At 36.1% G+C, this 19,164-nt stretch overlaps 1 protein-coding gene across 1 annotated transcript in view; it reads right to left on the reverse strand.

Moving 5' to 3' along the window:
* SEMA3A (semaphorin 3A) overlaps positions 1–19,164 on the reverse strand; it is a 556,686-nt gene that overhangs the window by 287,854 nt on the left and 249,668 nt on the right. The window lies entirely within an intron of this gene.

Below are 19,164 nucleotides of genomic sequence, written 5' to 3' on the forward strand. Positions count from 1 at the left end.
TACAGTGTGTGTGTTCAGTTGTGTCTGATTGTTTTGTGACAATAGACTGTAGCCTGACAGGCTTTTCTATCCATGGGATTTCCCAGGCAAGAATACTGGAGTGGGTTGCCATTTCCTTCTCCAGAGAATCTTCCTGACCCAGGGATTGAAGTTGTGGCTCCTGCTTGGCAAGCAGATTCTTTACCAAAGTCCATGTCCATAATTATTAAAATCTCAATTTTTACGTTATTTATATATCTACATTGTGATTAAGGAAAAGGAAATAGTGGCTAAAAGTAAGCACAGCCCAAATTGAGGATCTTCATTCAGTTCAGTTCAGTTGCTCAGTAGTGTTCGACTCTTTGCGACCCCATGAACTGCAGCACTCCAGGCCTCCCTGTCCATCACCAACTCCCAGAGTCCACCCAAACCCGCGTCCATACATAACACCAATGGTGTTGGTGATGCCATCCAACCATCTCATCCCCCGTCGTTCCCTTCTTCTCCTGCCCTCAATCGTTCCCAGCATCAGGATCTTTTCAAATGAGTCAGCTCTTTGCATCAGGTGGCCAAAGTATTGGAGTTTTAGCTTCAACATCAGTACTTCCAATGAACACCCAGGACTGTTCTCCTTTAGGATGGACTGGCTGGATCTCCTTGCAGTCCAAGGGACATTCAAGAGTCTTCTCCAACACCACAGTTCAAAAGCATCAATTCTTTGGTTCTCAGCTTTCTTTATAGTCCAACTCTCACATCCATACATGACCACTGGAAAAACCATAGCCTTGACTAGATGGACCTTTTTTTGACAAAATAATGTCTCTGCTTTTTAATATGCTGTCTAGGTTGGTCATAACTTTCCTTCCAAGGAGTAAACTTGAGAGTCTTATGTCTTCAAATTGCATATTCAAATATGATTCAAGAAATGTTAGTACTGTTCCTCCAGAGTTGGAAGATCTTAAAGCTTGATGCTTTCTGGCAATCAGAATTTCAACAAATTCTAGTAACAAGGCTATATCAGAGACTAAGTAGTATGGTTTTCAAATCAACTGACAAGAGTTTAAAACTGGCCCACTACTTACTATATGTGTGACCTAAAAGACAGGAGATCTGGGTTCCAGCTTTTCATAACTCTTAATTGGCTATGTGATAAAAGACGAGTCAATTATCATCTTTTTATCTGGGGGGAAAGTTCCATTAGTTTAACAGGTGTACCCTGTTAAACTCTACTCTGGAGAAGAATAAGCAAACATCATTTTCCTCTTTGATGGAAAAATAAGACATCCAAAATAATATGATTCATATTGGAAAAATATGAAATATTGGAACAATGCACTGCTTCAATAGTAAGAACTTGTTAAAAGTAAGAGAGAATGCTCAGTGAAGTAAATTTTTTAGTGGAGCAATAATTGAGTTGAAAATAAGCCTAATAGAGCGTTCAGCCAAGATAGCAGAGTAGAAAGAGCCTGAGTTCACCTTCTTTCTTGGAGAGGAGATTTAAATTACAACTATTTACAGAATATCTATGGATGAAAAAGACTGAAGCTTACCAGAGAAAATCTTACACAACTAAAGACATAAAAAAAGGACCCATATCTCCCAGGTAGGTGACCCACAAACAGGAGAATAATTACGACTAAAGAGTTTTCTCCCCAAGGAGTAAGGGGTGTAAGCCTCTCATAAGGCTTCCCAGCCTGGCGGGCGGGGGGGGGGGGGGGGTGTCTTCCTCTGGGAAGACAAACCCTTAGAATATTTGGCTTTGAAGGCCAATACGTCTTACTTTCAGGAGGGCTGTGGGAAATAGAGACTCCACTCCTAAAACACACACAAAATTTCCCATGCTCCAGGACAAAAGGTAGAAGTACTTTCTTTCTCCAAAAAAGACATACAGATGGCCAATAGGTACAAAACAAGATGATCAACACTGATAACTATTAGAAAAGTTCAAATCAAATAAAAACTACTACACATAAAACAGATAAGCAATAAGGATTTACTATACAACACTATGTTCAATATCTTATAAAAACCTATGATGGCAAATGCTCTAACATATTCCATGGGATTTTCCAGGCAAGAACACTAGAGTGGGTTGCCATTTCCTTCCCCAGGGGATCTGTCTGACTCAGGGACGGAACCCACATCTCCTGCACTGGAGGTGATTCTTTACCCTGAGCCACCTGGGAAGCCCATGTAAGATTATATATACATATACACAATGTGTATGTATACACACCAGGGCTTCCCTGGTGGCTCAGAGGTTAGAGAGTCTGCCTCCAATGCGGGAGACCCGGGTTCGATCCCTGGGTCGGGAAGATCCCCTGGAGAAGGAAATGGTAACCCACTCCAGTATTCTTGCCTGGAGAATCCCATGGACGGAGGAGCTTGGTGGGCTACAGTCCACGGGGTCGCAAAGAGTCAGACATGACTGAGAGACTTCACTTCACACATTATGTGTGTGTGTGTGTGTGTATATATATATAAAAAACTGAATATAGCTAAAACTAACATAGTGTTGTAACTCAACTATGTTTCAAGAGAAAGAAAGGAACACAATTAACAAATACTGCCTAGGATGTATATAAAATGGAACCCTTGTATACTGTTTGTGGGAGTGAATATTGGTCCAACCACTGTGGAAATTAGCACAGATGGTTCCAAAACACTAAAAAATAAAACTGTCTTAAGATTTTGTAATTTCACTCCTGGGTATGTATATCTGAAGAAAACAGAAACGCCAGTTAACGATACATGCATTTCAATGTTCATAGCAACATTGTTTACAATTGTCAAGATATGGAAGAAACCTGAGTCTCCATCAATAGACAAATGGATAAAGAAGATGTGATATATTTGTACAACAGAAAACTACTCAGCCATAATAAGGATTGGTATTTTACCATCTGCAAAAACATGATGGATGTGGAGAGTAAGTCATATAGAGAAAGAGAAACACTGTATGTTACCATTTATACGTGAAATCTAACAAACAAAAGTACTGAATATAACCAAAAGGCATATACTTACAGATATAAAGAACATACCAGTGAGGAAAGGGAAGGTAGGAGGGCAACACGGGGTGAAAGCTTAAGAGGTACAAACTATTGTCTATCAAACAAACATGCTGCAAGGACATAGAGCACAGTATGGGGCATAGAACCAATATTTTACAATAAATGTATGTGAACTATACTCTATAACAATTTTTAATTACTATGCTGTATGCCTGAAACTAATATTTTAAATCAACTATATGTCAATAAAAATAAATAAATAAAACAGAAATTAGACCGTATATCTTTATTTTCTATTAATAGTATCTGATAAGGGAAAATGTTTCCAATGTGTAACATTCTAATATATTTAAAATTATTATTAGAAATCTGAACACTATAAATGCTTTAAAGTATATTTTAAAAGAGCATTTGAAATGCAATAGCTACTTCTATAGGAAGAATTTGTAAAAATCAACTAGTCACATTACACTGAGTAAAATTAACAACTCTATAAATTGTGCTTGGTTAAAAATATGCTATCAGATTGGACAACACCAGTAACATACATACCATTTTGGCTTATACAATAGTAGTTATTGATTGATATATATCAATATACCTATTTTTAGATATACAGATCTTTTTATTTCCATGTATCATTTATCTATTGGCCAATCTGTATAAGTATATCAGTAGTTATTAATATAGCAGCCAACCTTAGCATCTTGAGATTTTTAAACTGGTTGGCTTTGTAATAATACCTCCATTTCACATTTCTGATAAACTGTCGTCATCAGCATACTATTCAAAGCAAGTAACTGTAGGATCAAATACATATAAGTAAACACTTCAAACTTAAACACTTTGAACTCTGTCTTCCATTTAATTTGTATCTATGTATCTCAGTCAGCTGCCTCAACTCCCTTCATTTGGCGAAAGGGGGAGTGGTAGCTTATGAATAGGTTACTCATAACCACTCACACATAATATTAAAAGCATATTTTTTACAAGTAAAATAGAATTGCAAAGTTTTTCTATGTTAATTTTTTCCTAGAAAAATTTAAGTGTTTCACTCCATATATTATGAAAGTGCACATATTGACATTTCCTAGTTTGACTGTATCTATGAAAACTACAATGATTTAAAGCCATGTTTCAAATTCAAAACTATTAAGAATGTTTTCTAAGACTATAAGAAAAGTGTATTATAATGGTAATACTAAAGTATGATCTTTTTTTATTTTAATGAAAGATTTTAGAATAGTTTGCAAGATTCCAAGAACTGTGAAGCTAAGCATAAGTGCTGTAGAGAAAACAAAAAATATATTAACAGTTTATTAGGGATCTACTTAATCAAAAATCTAATTACCCTAGAAATTATTTTTCAATTTTTGAAATATTAGACATTTTATCTAAAATATTTGAGCAAAAATTTTTTATGGATAAACTAACTTGTTTGTCTACAGGCAATTGTACCCACCAAACACTTTATAAGTAATCCTCTTTATGTAGCCATGTGACATATTCATTTTATACTCAAATATCAAAGAAAAATGGAAGATATAATACAAGTTATATTTTAGAAAAATATCTGAACTGTTTTTTTTTAATTTTTTAGTTTTTTATTTTTTTAATTTTAAAATCTTTAATTCTTACATGCGTTCCCAAACATGAACCCCCCTCCCACCTCCCTCCCCATAACATCTCTCTGGGTCATCCCCATGCACCAGCCCCAAGCATGCTGTATCCTGCGTCAGACATAGACTGGCGATTCAATTCTTACATGATAGTATACATGTTAGAATGCCAATCTCCCAAATCATCCCACCCTCTCCCTCTCCCTCTGAGTCCAAAAGTCCGTTATACACATCTGTGTTTGATGAAATAACACCCCACTCCAGTACTCTTGCCTGAAAAATCCCATGGATGGAGGAGCCTGGTGGGCCGAAGTCCATGGGGTCGCTAAGAGTCGGGCACGACTGAGTGACGTCACTTTCACTTTTCACTTTCATGCATTGGAGAAGGAAATGGCAACCCACTCCAGTGTTCTTGCCTGGAGAATCCCAGGGATGGGGGAGCCTGGTGGGCTGCTGTCTATGGGGTCGCACAGAGTTGGACACGACTGAAGCGACTTAGCAGCAGTAGCAGCAGCAATTACTCACAGAACAAGTTTTGATAATCTTGTATAATGAATTCATTTTTTTTAAAGCATCGGGTTATCTCTCTGACTAAAAACGCAATGCTAATTATATTTTATAGGTAGCCATTTCTTTTTACAGTCTAAAAATTGGACTATAAAAGGAAAACAACTGTGGTTAGAATATTTTTTGCATATTTTGACAAACATAATGAGATCTGAGGCACTAAATCTGAGGAGTTCAACTTAAAATCAAAATCACATTACTGAGTTTAATTATTTTTGGAGGCCATCTTTGGATGAAATTGCTTCCACAAATGACAGAGTTTTATACACAATCACTACTTTTAGTCTAGGTAAAAACTATTGTCTTTTAAAAAAAAATAGCAGTCATTAAAAACATGTGGTTTAGTTTCTAAGTCATATCTGACTCTTTTGAGGCCCCATGGACGGTAGCCCAGCAGGTTCCTCTGATTATGGATTTTCCAGGCAAGAATACTGGACTTTACATCTCTAATAAAAAGCTACCATCTCCAAGTAAATTTTAAGGTATGATATAATGTACTAGGATAGTTATTTTTTCTATTATTTTATAGGGAGAACCCACATTTTCTTCCAGCATCATCAGTCTAAATACTGAGTGCTTTAATCAAAATTAGTAAGTACAGACTACAATTTAAAATATCATACATACATAGTCTCAAGTGCTTTAAATCACCATTTTCCACCTAAATGAACTAGATATTCAGCATCCTAAAATAAAGAGTATTATTTGTTGCATATATTACCAGAAAAACACCAAGGCTAGTCTAGACATATCAGATCCAAATGTGGAGCAAGAGACAGAGAATTATAAGGGGACTGAAAAAAAGTAGAAATGAACATATAACTTACTATAAATGTTTTTAAATAGAATTGCAGTAGAACAAATAATGGCCACCAAACATGACAGGTCCCAGTCTGTGGAACCTGTATATGTTACCTTAAGCGTAAAATTTTTGCAGATGTAATTAAGCTAAGGCCCTTGAAATAAGATTTCCTGCGTCACCCCAGGCAGGCCCTAAATTCCATCACAAGTGTCCCTTTAAGAGACAGATAGAGAGAGATGGGACAAAGGGCCATGAGCCAAGGCAGACAGCTCCAGAAATGGAAAAAGGCAAGGAATGGATTCTCTCCTAGAGTCTCTAGAAGAAGCATGGGACTGTTGACCTTGATTTCAGCCCAGTGACTTGATGATATAAAATTTTAAACTATTTATGCTAAAACAAAATACAAACTGTTACTATTGTTTGTCACAGATATAATGTAGGATTACTTACATATATATATATAAAATAACAACTAATAAATTACTAAACATCGTAAGTTATAGAAAAGCTATTTCTAAAATGAGAAATTCAAAGGACTATATTATGTACATATATATTTAATATTCAAATTGAAAAGCATCAAAGTAGCTAATATATTTTCTCCTAAATTGACAAAAATCCAAAATTTTGTTTACATTTTTCAGCTTAAAGGTGTGATAAATTAAGCACTAGCATACTCTTCCTAAAAAAGAAACAATACCATCCTAGAAAAAGGCTTGTTGTGTATATATGTGTAATAACTGTAACTATGTATTATATTTGACACTGTAATTTAAGTACTAAAAATTAGTTTTAAGGAAGTCATCAAAATGAGTTACTTACAAAAGTGCTAATTTCAGCAGAAAATAGTTGAAAACAATAAAAATGTTTACTAATTGGAGAAGACATTACTGCAAAATGATATAGTACAATATGATGATACAATTGTATACCATGATTCTTAAGTATAAGTATTGACACTGGAAATCTTTTAGTGGTAAAAATTGGTGAAATATGAATGCCAAAAAGAAAAACTAAAATATCAAGCTGCAAAATGTAAGAAAAAAATTGCAGAAAGTAAAACAAACAAAGAAAATAATATGAGAACATTTATTTAAAAAGTAAACCTAGAAAGACTTATTCTCCTGTTTTGAAATAATTAATTCTGAGTGTAGCTATAGAAATGAATTAACTGTCTTAGTTTTAATCTCTAGTGGTTCCACATTGAGGTTTTGGGAAGCTTTAAAAATTTTTAAATACAAGTATTTTAACTTTTCAGAAAAATGTCATATAGTGTTCACTCTGATATCCACCATCACTGTTAAACCAACATTCACATATTGATATATTTGTTCCTTATCTCTCCATTGTATTTTATATTTTAGGAAATGAAAGAAAGCAGCAACATAAAAAAATAGCAAACTCTCTCTCCTTCTGTTTTTAGAGTTAACTGATATCCCAAAGATGGTGTCCTTTCCAACATTTGCATTTGGAAAAAGTTATCCAAACTTTAACTGAAATAAATTTCAATAAAAAACCCTTCAGTTAAGAAGAGGTAAGTCAATAAAGAGTGATAAAATTTCCAATATACAACAAAACATTTTGACTGGCTCATGAAAAGAGGAAGAAAAAGGGGAAATATCTGCAAGATATCAGCTATTCTGCCTCCAAAATACTTTGAATAAATTCAAGGAGCAAGCACACTCTTGATCACTTCAACCACCACCACCAAAACTACTCCCACCAGGTAGCGGTTCAGAAGATAGTGCTGCTGCTCAGACAGCATGAGGCTTGGAAGACCTTAAGAACTACAGCTATTGATCCATGCAGTGCTTAGAAGGTAAAATACATGTTGAGCTTAAATTATTTCTTCAAAAGCTTTTAGGTGAGATTTATGTTCTGGATTACGTTAAGACAAACTGACTAGGCTCTTTTATAGTTGAAAAAAAAAATACACCAAACTACTTTCTGCTTTGTCTTAGACAGAATAAAGCAGTCACTCTCTTGCCACCCACCATCCCGTTGCTGATAGACAGATAACCATACGTACAACCTGCCTTTATCACTTCAAGATAGAAACTGGAATTTGTGGTTCCTTTTCTGGCAGTGACAGATGAAACTAACACTTAAGATATACAATAAATCTTAGTTTTCTTCTCACATACATTTTTTTCCCCCTCACCAATCCTCTGGTTTCTCTTCAAATACTAACTTGTTCCTTAAAAAGGCTGCTAATATTTTACCTGAGAGAAAATTACCAAAAGAAAATTAAAAAGTACTTCAAGTTCTTGACGACACCACCCTGACACATAATCACGATGCTTTGTGTATCATTCATGCCTGCGTGTGGCATGCTCTAGCAAGTCAACACTCCATGACAACAAAAGGGAGCCATGAACAGTATAACTTTTTGCTGGGAAGTTGTAACGTATGGTTAAGAAAATATTTTATTGTAAACTGAATACTTGGCTTTCTTGTGAGTCAGCAGATATACACTGAGATTCCTCTAGAATTTGTCTCTACTTATTCTGCCCAAAGGTAAAAACTGCATTCTTTTGCCCAGTTATCTATGAAGAGTTAACATATTTTTTCAGAAACATGATTCAATAAACAGCATATCAATGATTGTTTTTAGTGCTAAAAGGTTTTCTCTATGCATAGTAGCTAAAAACTTTCCACTTTTTTTTTTTTTTAAATTACACTCTGTGTTGGGAGGGCCTCCATCTAGGAGACACAACAAAAAGTTTTTTAAGCCCTTTAATAGCTCAAGGTTCCCACTACAAGGGAGTGTAGGGCTTCAAGGAACAAAGAAAGAACTGCTCCTCAGAGTCACTGGTCCTTCTCTGGTGGCATGATCTGGGTCAGAGCAAGGCCACATTTGGCTGGACATCTGTGATCCAAGCTCTAACCTCATGTGGAACAGGAAACCTGGGTGTGTCTGTACTTGGCAAACCAGTGCAATGTTTCATGCAGCTCAGTTTCTTCCCTTCCCTGTTTCTGAGGCAAAAAGTGCTTCTCTATACCTTGTTGGATGCCAGGCCTTTCGTTCCTGAAGAGGATCATGTTCTGCCCCAACCCTACGGCTTCTGTACCTAAAGATTGCCCAGGATCTAGAGAATCTCTGAAAGGGCCATTCTTCAAATCTACCCTTCCTCTTTTATTAACCCGGCTACTGAAACTCTTTTTGACTAAATTATGGCAGGGGAGTGTTTGTTCTCAGCATAGCAATTAAGACCAAGCTGGAAAAGATTTTAGTAAGAAAAGGACATGTGTTGGTTACAGTCCAAATTGTTTTCAACTTCTTTTTGCTGACGTATGCAGAGGCAGTCAACACATTCAGGTCTCCTATTCCCCATGGTGGTGGGTTAAGATATTTTTTCAGACATATAGATTCAGTAAATAGTATGTCAACTATTATTTACAGTGCTGAAAAGTTATTCTTTAAGAATACCACCAAAATATATTTTTTAATTAGAGATAAACAAAATACTTCACTATACTTAAAGAGACACGATTCTAAGCTAGATGTAATGTAACATATGGAATTGGTGGTGAATTAGTGTCTAGCTCCAACTCTTACTAAACGTGGTCTTAGGCAAGTCACATACACAATGAGTTTTATTTTTATTGATTTTTTAAAAATTTGTCAAATGTCCTTCTACTTTATAAAGCTATTTTAGAATTCAAATGAGATAATAAACATATAAATGTTTTGTAAGAGATAAAGTAGGTTATGCTTGCATAATGCTCTCAGGGAAGAAAAACAGCTACATTCAGTTCTTTAGATTCTGACCAGATTTCTTTTTAATTGACCATACTCAAACAAAAATATTATCCCATTTCAAGAAGCTTGATTTTTCCCTGCCTAATCAAAATTTATAAACTTTAAAAGTCCTTGTACATCCTCTTGCAAAGGGAGATATCTTATAATCAGTTACATTATTCTGGTGTGATGTTTTTAGAGGAAAAATAACATGTGAAAGCATAAAAGCCAATTTCTTATATATAATTTTTGTTACTTAAAAATATACAAAAATTTACATTTTTATACATTTTGGGGTCTCTGGGTTAAAAACAAACAAACAGAATAAAGCAACATTATTTAACTGTTTAATTGCTTCCATTTTGTTTGGGAAACTTAACCTTAATTTAACCTCTGTGGCTACCGTGCAAGTCAAAGTCAAATGATTTCGATGATCCTAGCACCAGAATAATAAACTCTTTGGGGGCTTTAAGCCTCTTTACCTTTAACAGGGGAAACTGAGCAGTCTTCAACTTGTTTGTGTTCGTTGATTGATAATGAGCAGTTTCTCTGTCTACATCTGTGTGGGACTTATGTGAGGTCTGCTTTAGCCTGCTGGGAGTTGAGAGGAGGGAGAAGCAATCACAGTGGGTTTAAAAAATCGTTCTAAAGATGACATTTGGGAGGCAAATATTTTGGCCATATGCCAGTGTGTTTTTTTTTTTTTCTTAACTCTAAAACAAGCTTGGCACTTTATATTTTCATTTTAATCTGTTTTCACAATTCAATGTAACTTGACAGTCCACTATTTCTTAAGTAGTGGAAACTTTCTTCAGGTGGCCGCCTTTATCAATATGTTATCTAAAAAAACACACGATGAAGGAAAAATTCCAGACTTACAGTATTTTATTCTGATTTCATCATTTCCTATAAAACCTATTAAGAATAAACTATTGTCAGTTATGGAATACTTTATTTTTACTTTTGCTTTCCATTCAGTTTGGCAAAAGTGTCCATGTCCAGCAAGTACCTAACCTCCTGAAGAGTTAATTATTTTGTATTAAATGGAGACAAGACAGTAGTAATAAAAATCATAAAATGTATTCTTCCTATAAGACTTTTCTTACCATCAAAATTTCAGGTTTAAATATAATCCATGCCTTTTAAATAATTTATGCAAAAAGAAAAGTGATTTTCAAAACTCAGCAAACTATAGCCTTAATAACACTATTAGTTTCTTTATTATGTGCAATTGGCTGCCCTTAATTCTATCAGTGTTGCAGTGCTCTGAGTTTTCAGGAACATTGGTTAAAAAGTATCATTTGCTAATCTAAGGTGCTATGGTTTGGTAAATGATCAGGAGACCATCTGCGTTGGAATTTCTGATTGAGAAACAGCAGGTTAGAAGCCAGGAGGACTGATTTACATGATTGGGAGCAAAGAATCTGCTTCCAAGTGGACAGGAGGAGTGGAAGCCAGTGCACATGGTCAAAAGAACTGCCTCCAGGATAAGCAGCGTATTCTCATTTATCCTCTAGTGATGACATCTATGCTTAAGTGAAGACAAGCAGACTATTTTTGAGCAAGAGGGCTGACTCAAGTAAACTATATGTCTTTACAGCTTGAAAGGCTACCCATGGAGCAGAGGTCCTGCAGAAACCATACTACATGTCTAGTGACTGACCTGGTACTCTTTACACAGAACATATTATTACGTGACTCATCCTGCCTCACCACATACTGGGCATCCCCTGAGCAACAACAGTAGTTTCATCTTCAGATCAACTGTTAGGACTTCCTGGTCACTAAATCTGCAGGATTCTCACGAGTATTAGAAGGTCTCTTCAGAGTAACCCAGAACAACAAGAGAACACAGACCTTTTTTCTCCCACTCTAAGCAGCTGCTCTACTTTGATAAGAGGGTTAGTAAAACCAAGCATGTGATTCCAGGTCCACAAAAACCAAACAAACCAGTTGCAGAGAACATCTCATATACCTATTCCTGGTATGGAAGACTAGAGAAATTTACTTTTAGGGTCCTGAGAAATTTGATGTCACACATTCTTACAATAAACACAACTACAAGAATAATATGGTTTTTTAAAATAATATTCTATAATTCAAGAAAAATGAGTCAGAGATAAAATGATATACATTTTTTTGAATACGCAGATCAATTAAAAAATACTCTTCTCGAGTATGTGCTAGACTGAATGGAAAGCAAATGCTCCAAACAGTCCTCTTCCCTGGATGTTATTTTTCTCTGGAGGGATGTTGGTAAGTGTTGAGAAAGAACAAGATCAGTCTTAGACCACTTGACTGTTACCAGGTAGGCAGTGATTCTGAGAAGCTGTTAAAATGTAGCATTACCTAATTTAATAGCCATGCAGAATAGGGTTGATAATCATTTATGAAAGATTAAAGATGGAAAAGCCATTCATACTCAAATAGAAGAATACTAATTTCCTAAAAAGGCAAACCACAACATAACACAAGAAGAAAGAGATTTTCTTTCCAGATGTGATATTGAGCCTGCTGCAGCATATAAAACAAAATGGACTATACATGTAAGATCTGTTGTTGAAAGTCTCTTCGTAAGTTACAAACTTGCCAGAACTATTACTGCTTACTAAGACATTTCTGAAATCCTCACAGAATAGTTGTCATCTATGAAAACCAAACTTCCATGTACACATACATTAGAAAAACAAGTTCTCACCTATAGAGTAATTCAGGATTACATACAAAAATTGAGTCTCTGTTCTACAGTGAAGAATCAATATGCATTGAATGATAAAATATAAAATACATTAATTTGCTCTCCTAGTCATAAACAGAAATTGCATTCTATAAACTCATCAATTTAAAATGTTAAAAGTATAAACTTAAATAAAGTTGAATAAGAAAGCCCAACTCTGAAAGTTTTAGAAAGCAATTCCTTTGTGCTTAAGTAACAAAATCATTCTTTCTACAGAAGTCAATGTTTTCCTGAATGCAAGTTCTGATTAAAAAATATTATATGACTTTTAATAATATTAATTAAATCACACAGCAAATATTTCCTGGGAGGTGTGTGGAGAACTTGCTAAAAGTTTAGCAAGACAGATTTAGCCCCAGCACCGCCCCTGCCCCCAGAGTTTCTAATCTAGTAGAAAGAAAGTCCAAAAGACAAAATCTATGATAATATTTTCTAAGTGTCTGTTTGATTAAGTGAAAGCCATCACTTATTTTCAACTTTAATGAGATCAGTTTGGTAGTGATTAAATGTATGTAGAATAGATATAGATATACAATTTATGTGTTATATATGCATGTGTATATATTATACATTATAGTTACATATAGGTATGTAATGTATTGTTATACATGTATGTATTATATGTGTTTTACATATTAATACATGTATATATCTACATAGGTCTGGATATTTATCTCTGAAAGGAAGAAAAGAAAAAAGAGAGTAGCAGCTAGAGAGGGGTGTGGGAAGAGAGAAGCTGTAGGTGAAAGACATCTTATTGTAAAATCACAAGAATTATCCAGTAAAGAAGCAAGAATTGTCTAATAAAGAAGCATCAGTTGAAGTTACTGGATTGAAGCAACATAAGATAGAGTGAAAGCTCCAAGAAGAAAGAGAGAATGAGGTCCAGAACACAAATTGAATAGAAGGAAGAAAACATCCACTGTATTGAGAGGGTATAAGAAAATTATAAGCAATGAGACAGCTACATTTATCAGCTAGCAAAAGGTGGGATAGTTCTCATTTGATGGTTATTTTTTCCATTACAGTTTTGGTTGCTAAGTTATCTCTCAGAGGATGGGATGGAGGAAGGGAAAGGCTGTATGCGAGGAAGATAAATAAATCTTGACATGATTGCTGTGGAAAACTGTGGGGAGTCGATGAGGAAAACTGAGAAACACTAGGCAGCATTAGGGCCTGGTTGATGCTTGTCATCATGATTGTGTACTGTTACTAAACTTCACTGTTCTGTTATTTATCTCTAGCAGTTCTGGTGGAAGTATGAAGATGACAGGTTATTCAAATGATCCAACACTGGGGTTTAGCAGAAAGGTGCAAAGAAGTTAAACTGGCCTGGAGAGTGAGATATTATCCTGGTAGTGAAATATAAATTAAACTTGTAAGATTATAAAGAAATGAAAAATAGTAACAGTTGAGAATGTAGAAACATCAGGCTATTGGATGTTGGGTGAGATGAAGAACTGATCTCCTTTACTGGGAAAGAGAGTGCCAAAGAAAGGAGGCTGTGAAGATTCAGTTGTCTCAGCCTTTTATTCCAAACCCCTGATGACAAGGTGTAGTAGATGTGACTATCAGATTTAGTTGAGTTAAATGGAGATGAGACCAAGGAAGTAAAATGGCAAATTGTTAGCTGAGTAAAAACTGAAGACACTGAATTTGCCTAGAAAGTGAAAGTGAAGGTAATTCAGTCATGTCCGACTCTGTGCTTAAGGAAGCAATAATACATGGTTGGGGAAAAATCACTTGAGTCAGGTGCTGAAGTTCAGCAAAAAATGAGAAATGATTTGGAGGTCAATGAAACTAAGTAGGAAGAAAAATGAAAGGAGACAGAGTTGAATACAAAGTCTAAAATTAGAAGGGCTTTCACCTAAGAGTTGAGGTGCTATGGTTTAAATACTTCTTTCAGAATTGAAATCAGAGGACAGTGAACCATAACACTCCAACATAAATTTTAACTAATATGAAATTAATGAAAATCATTACTTCTAGATATCTTTTCTTCAGACATTTCCCCCCATTTTCTCTTTTTTAATTTTTTTTTTAAATTGAAGGATAATTGCTTTAGAGAATTTTGTGGTTTTCTGGCATATACCAACAAGAATCAGACACAGGTACACCCATGCTCCCTCCCTCTGGACCTCCCTCTCATTTCCCTCCCCATCCCACCCTTCAGCCAGTCACAGAGCCCCTGTTTGAGTTACCTGAGTCATACAGTAAATTCCCACTGGCTATCTGTTTTGCACATGGTATTGTAAATTTCTGTTGCTCTCTCCATACATCTCCCCTTCTCCCTCCTCCCCTCCCCCTGTGTCCATAGGTCTGTTCTCTATGTCTGTTCCTCCTTTGCTGCCCTGAAAATAAATTAATCAGTGCCATCTCTTTAGATTCCATATATGTGTGTCAGTATACCATATTTATCTTTCTCTTTCTGACTTACTTTATTGTGTATAATAGGCTCTAGGTTCATCCACCTTATTAGAATGGATTCAAAAGTGTTCTTTTTATGGCTGAGTAGTATTCCATTGTATGTATGTACTACAGCTGCTTCATCCATTCATCTATCGATGGACATCTAGGTTTCTTCTATGTTCTAGCTATTGCAAATAGTGCTGCAATGAACAGTCGCGTACATGTGTCTTTTTCAATGTTGCTTTCTTCAGGGTATATGCCCAGGAGTGGGATTGCTGGGTCATATGGTGGTTTTATTCCTAGCGTTTTAAGGCATCGCCATACCATCATCCATAGTGGCTGTGTCACTTTACATTCCCACCAGAAATGTAAGTTTTCCCTTTTTTCCACACCCTGTGAAGCATGTATTGTTTGTAGACTTTTTGATGATGGCCATTCTGACTGGTGTGCGTTGGTATCTCATTGTAGTTTTGATTTGCATTTCTCTAATAATGAGCAATGTTGAGCATCTTTTCATGTGCTTGTTAGCCATCTGTATGTCTTCTTTGGGGAAATGCCTCTTCAGGTCCCTTTCCCACTTTTTAATTGGGTTGTTTGCTTTCATGGTATTGAGTTGTATGAGCTGCTTGTATATTTTGGAAATTGTCAGTTGTTTCATTTGCTATTATTTTCTTGCATTCTGAGGGTTGTCTTTTCACCTTGTTTGTAGTTTCCTTTTCTGTGCAAAAGCTTTTCAGTTTAATTAGATCCCACTTGTGGAGAAGGCAATGGTAACCCACTCCAGTACTCTTGCCTGGAAAATCCCATAGGCGGAGGAGCCTGGTAGGCTGCAGTCCATGGGGTTGCAAAGAGTCGGACATGACTGAGCGACTTCACTTTCACTTTTCACTTTCATGCATTGGAAAAGGAAAAGGCAACCCACTCCAGTGTTCTTGCCTGGAGAATCTCAGGGACGGGGGAGCCTGGTGGGCTGCCGTCTATGGGGTCACACAGAGTCGGACACGACTGAAGCGACTTAGTAGCAGCAGCAGCAGCAGATCCCACTTGATTATTTTTGTTATTTCCATTATTTAGGAGGTGGGTCATAGAAGATCTTGCTTTGATTTATGTTATCAAGTGTTCTGCCTATGTTTTGTTCTAAGAGTTTAATACTTTCTGGTCTTACATTTAGGTCTTTAATCCATTTTGATTTTATCTTTGTGTATGGCATTAGGTAGTGTCCTAATTTCATTCGTTTGCATGGAGCTGTCATTGTTATTTTACTTTGACAATTGTAAAGTGCACACATTTTAAGTGCCAGGTGATTAACCTTTGCATACCATGTAACCATCACCCCATGATCACCAATATCCCAGAAATTCACCTTCTGCTCCCTCCCCATCACTACCCACACATCTCAACATGCAATTACTTAATTAGGCTTATATCATCAGGGGTCAGTTTTATCTGTTTTTCATGTTACTATCAACAGTTTGGTATGTCTGGGCCTACATATGTATACCAAAGACATTTATAAGAGGTTCGTGATAGCGCTATTCCAAATCACCTTCTTCAAATTTTAGTGGAGTAAAAATTGGTGAGTACTAGAAGCTTGTGTGTCTTGTCAAGCTGCATTTTTGACTGCTGGAGACAAAGTCTGAGTGAAAGACAGAATTAAGATGAGGTTTCAAAACTTAACTTGAAAGCAGATAACCATAATGGAGTGAAGTACCCAGGAACATTAAGAATCTGGCCTGAGCAGGCCTTGGCTCAAAGTTGAAAAACAATATAACAAATAGAAATAACAATGAATATTTTTGAACAGTGATCATAATAAAGATATTCTTCTAATAGCTGCAGAAACATTATCTTGTCACAAATATTCTGTACGGTTGCTATTCTTACCTGCTGGTTATAGGTGATTAAACTGAGGTGTAAAGACGTGAGATGTTGGTAAGTTTGTTCCTATCTCCACCTAGGTTTTCCATTCAGGCTACCTGCAATCAAAGGCAACATACTCTCAAGGCCAGGTTCTTTCCACCCTGAGCCTTGACCCTCTTACAAAGATTGTAGAATTCCATCTAGAAATATATGGGAACACTTCTGTTACACCACAGCAACTCTGCTGAACCTCAAAACCTGAAGAAATATTCAAATTTATAGTATTTGGTGAATAACTCTGGAGTCTACATTCTCCCTTCTCTTTGGTCTAAGCTAGAAAACTTCAGATGTTTATCTTGCCTGTGTCCTTGTATTATTTCCATTGTTTACCAAACTTCTATGATTTTATTCTGAGATCACATTCATCGTCAGTCTCATTAGGAGAACTGTTACTGATAATGAGAAAAATAAAGATGGCATACAGGTTAGCAGCTAAACCAAAATCACTTTCAAAAATAAGACCAGAAAAATTCTGCAACACTGTACTGATATCTTCTGATCCTTTGAACAATCACCATCTAGGCAAGACTTCAAATTGTAATGTCTTCTTTCATTGTGATGACAGATGAACCCATTCTGTTTCTGTCACTTTTCGCTCAACTTTATTGAGTATCTAGAGATTTATAATATTTTTCCAATGCAAAAGAATAAAATTCATGTGCAATTAGCATTTGGAGTTTTAGAACATAATATGGGTGATGGGGGTGAGAAAGATGATGTGATGAAGCAACATCACATCCAGACTTGAGTCTTTGTATAGTTGCTTTTGTACACAGGCAGTCCCTTTATATGTATAAATACATGTACATATATGGGCTTCCCTGGAGCTCACCTGGTGAAGAATCAGCCTACAGTACAAGAGACCCCAGTTTGATTTCTGGGGAGGGAAGATCCCTTGAAGAAGGATTAGGCCATTTACTCCAGTATTCTTGGGCTTCCTTGGTGGCTCAGCTGGTAAAGAATCTGCCTGCAATGTGGGAGACCTGGGTTTGAGCCCTACGTTGGGAAGATCCCCTGGAGGAGGGCATGGCAACCCACTCCAGTATTCTTGCTTGGAGAACCCTGTGGACAAAGGAACCTGACAGACTACAGTCCATGGGGTCACAAAGAGTCAGACACGACCGAGCGACTAGTGCAGCACATGTACATATATGTACACAATGTAGAGAAAAAACTACAAAACTGACTTTCTTTTACAAGAAGCGACATGTTAAGGTTAACTTGAAGGATATTGCTTTGTCATATTTAGGACTCAATAAATTTCAACCCACTCCAGTCTTCTTGCCTGGAGAAGAGCTAGAACAGAGGAGCCTGACAGGCTATATAGTCTATAGGGTCTCAAAGAGTCGGACACAACTGAAGCAACTTAGTACTCACACATGCCTGGAAATAGTACATGGATTTGTGAAATGAAGTTATTTCATGTGGCTACACTATAGGTCATATTAAACAATAATAAAAGTTATTATCAGTATCTGCAAGTGGTTATTTATCTTTAACTCTTTTAGTACTGAATGATGAAATATATTCTTAAAATCCTGTTAAAATTCATTATAAGAGGTCACTGCTCTGAGGCCAAGGGATTCTTTGGATATTTTTTCAACCTATGATCTTCCATCATGATTTTATCTAAAAGTATTTTTTAAGGCAAATAAGGAAAACAAAAGCCTAGTAAATGTAAGCATCTGTTTGGAAGTCCTCTAGTTAACTACAATAATAAAAACGATGAGAAGAGGTACTGGGTTTGCTGAACAAAGGGAGCTTACCAAACATTGGAGAGTAGCACTGAAGGGGTTACTGTTCAGCATATTGTACGATGGAATGGAAAATGCACACTGGCTCTCAAGTTCAAAGGGCTGGAAGAAACTTTGGTGAGTTTATCCCCTTTACTCACAAACTGTGAAACAGCATATGGTTAACATCCTTTTTTGGTGTTATTTTTAAACTTGTTTATGAGACATAAATAAAAATATTCTGAACCCTATAACGACTTTTCTCCCTGAATGGAAACTCCTTGAGTTGTGATGGGCAGGGCACTACCTCTCCCAGTTTGCCTAGCTGACAACTTTTCTCTTCACTGGAGAAGCACGAATAATTGAAATGAAACAGGTGATATATTTATATTCCTGCTCTTCTATATTCCCCTCTGAGCTTTCCCACGGCATAGGTATTCTAGACATAGAGCACTAAGATGGATGAAAGGGATATTTAAAAAGCTGTCAAAAATCATTTGGGAGAAGAGAGTGTCTCCACAGTTTTCCATGAGTCACATGATAACAAGGGAATATCCTTTTCTGACTAACAATTTGTGACTCTATGGCAGCTCACAGACTGGTCCTCCTAAATCACACAAGACTTTTTAAGGAAAAAAAGCC

Source organism: Capra hircus, chromosome 4 (assembly GCF_001704415.2).
Source record: "Capra hircus breed San Clemente chromosome 4, ASM170441v1, whole genome shotgun sequence".
Lineage (NCBI taxonomy): Eukaryota > Metazoa > Chordata > Mammalia > Artiodactyla > Bovidae > Capra > Capra hircus.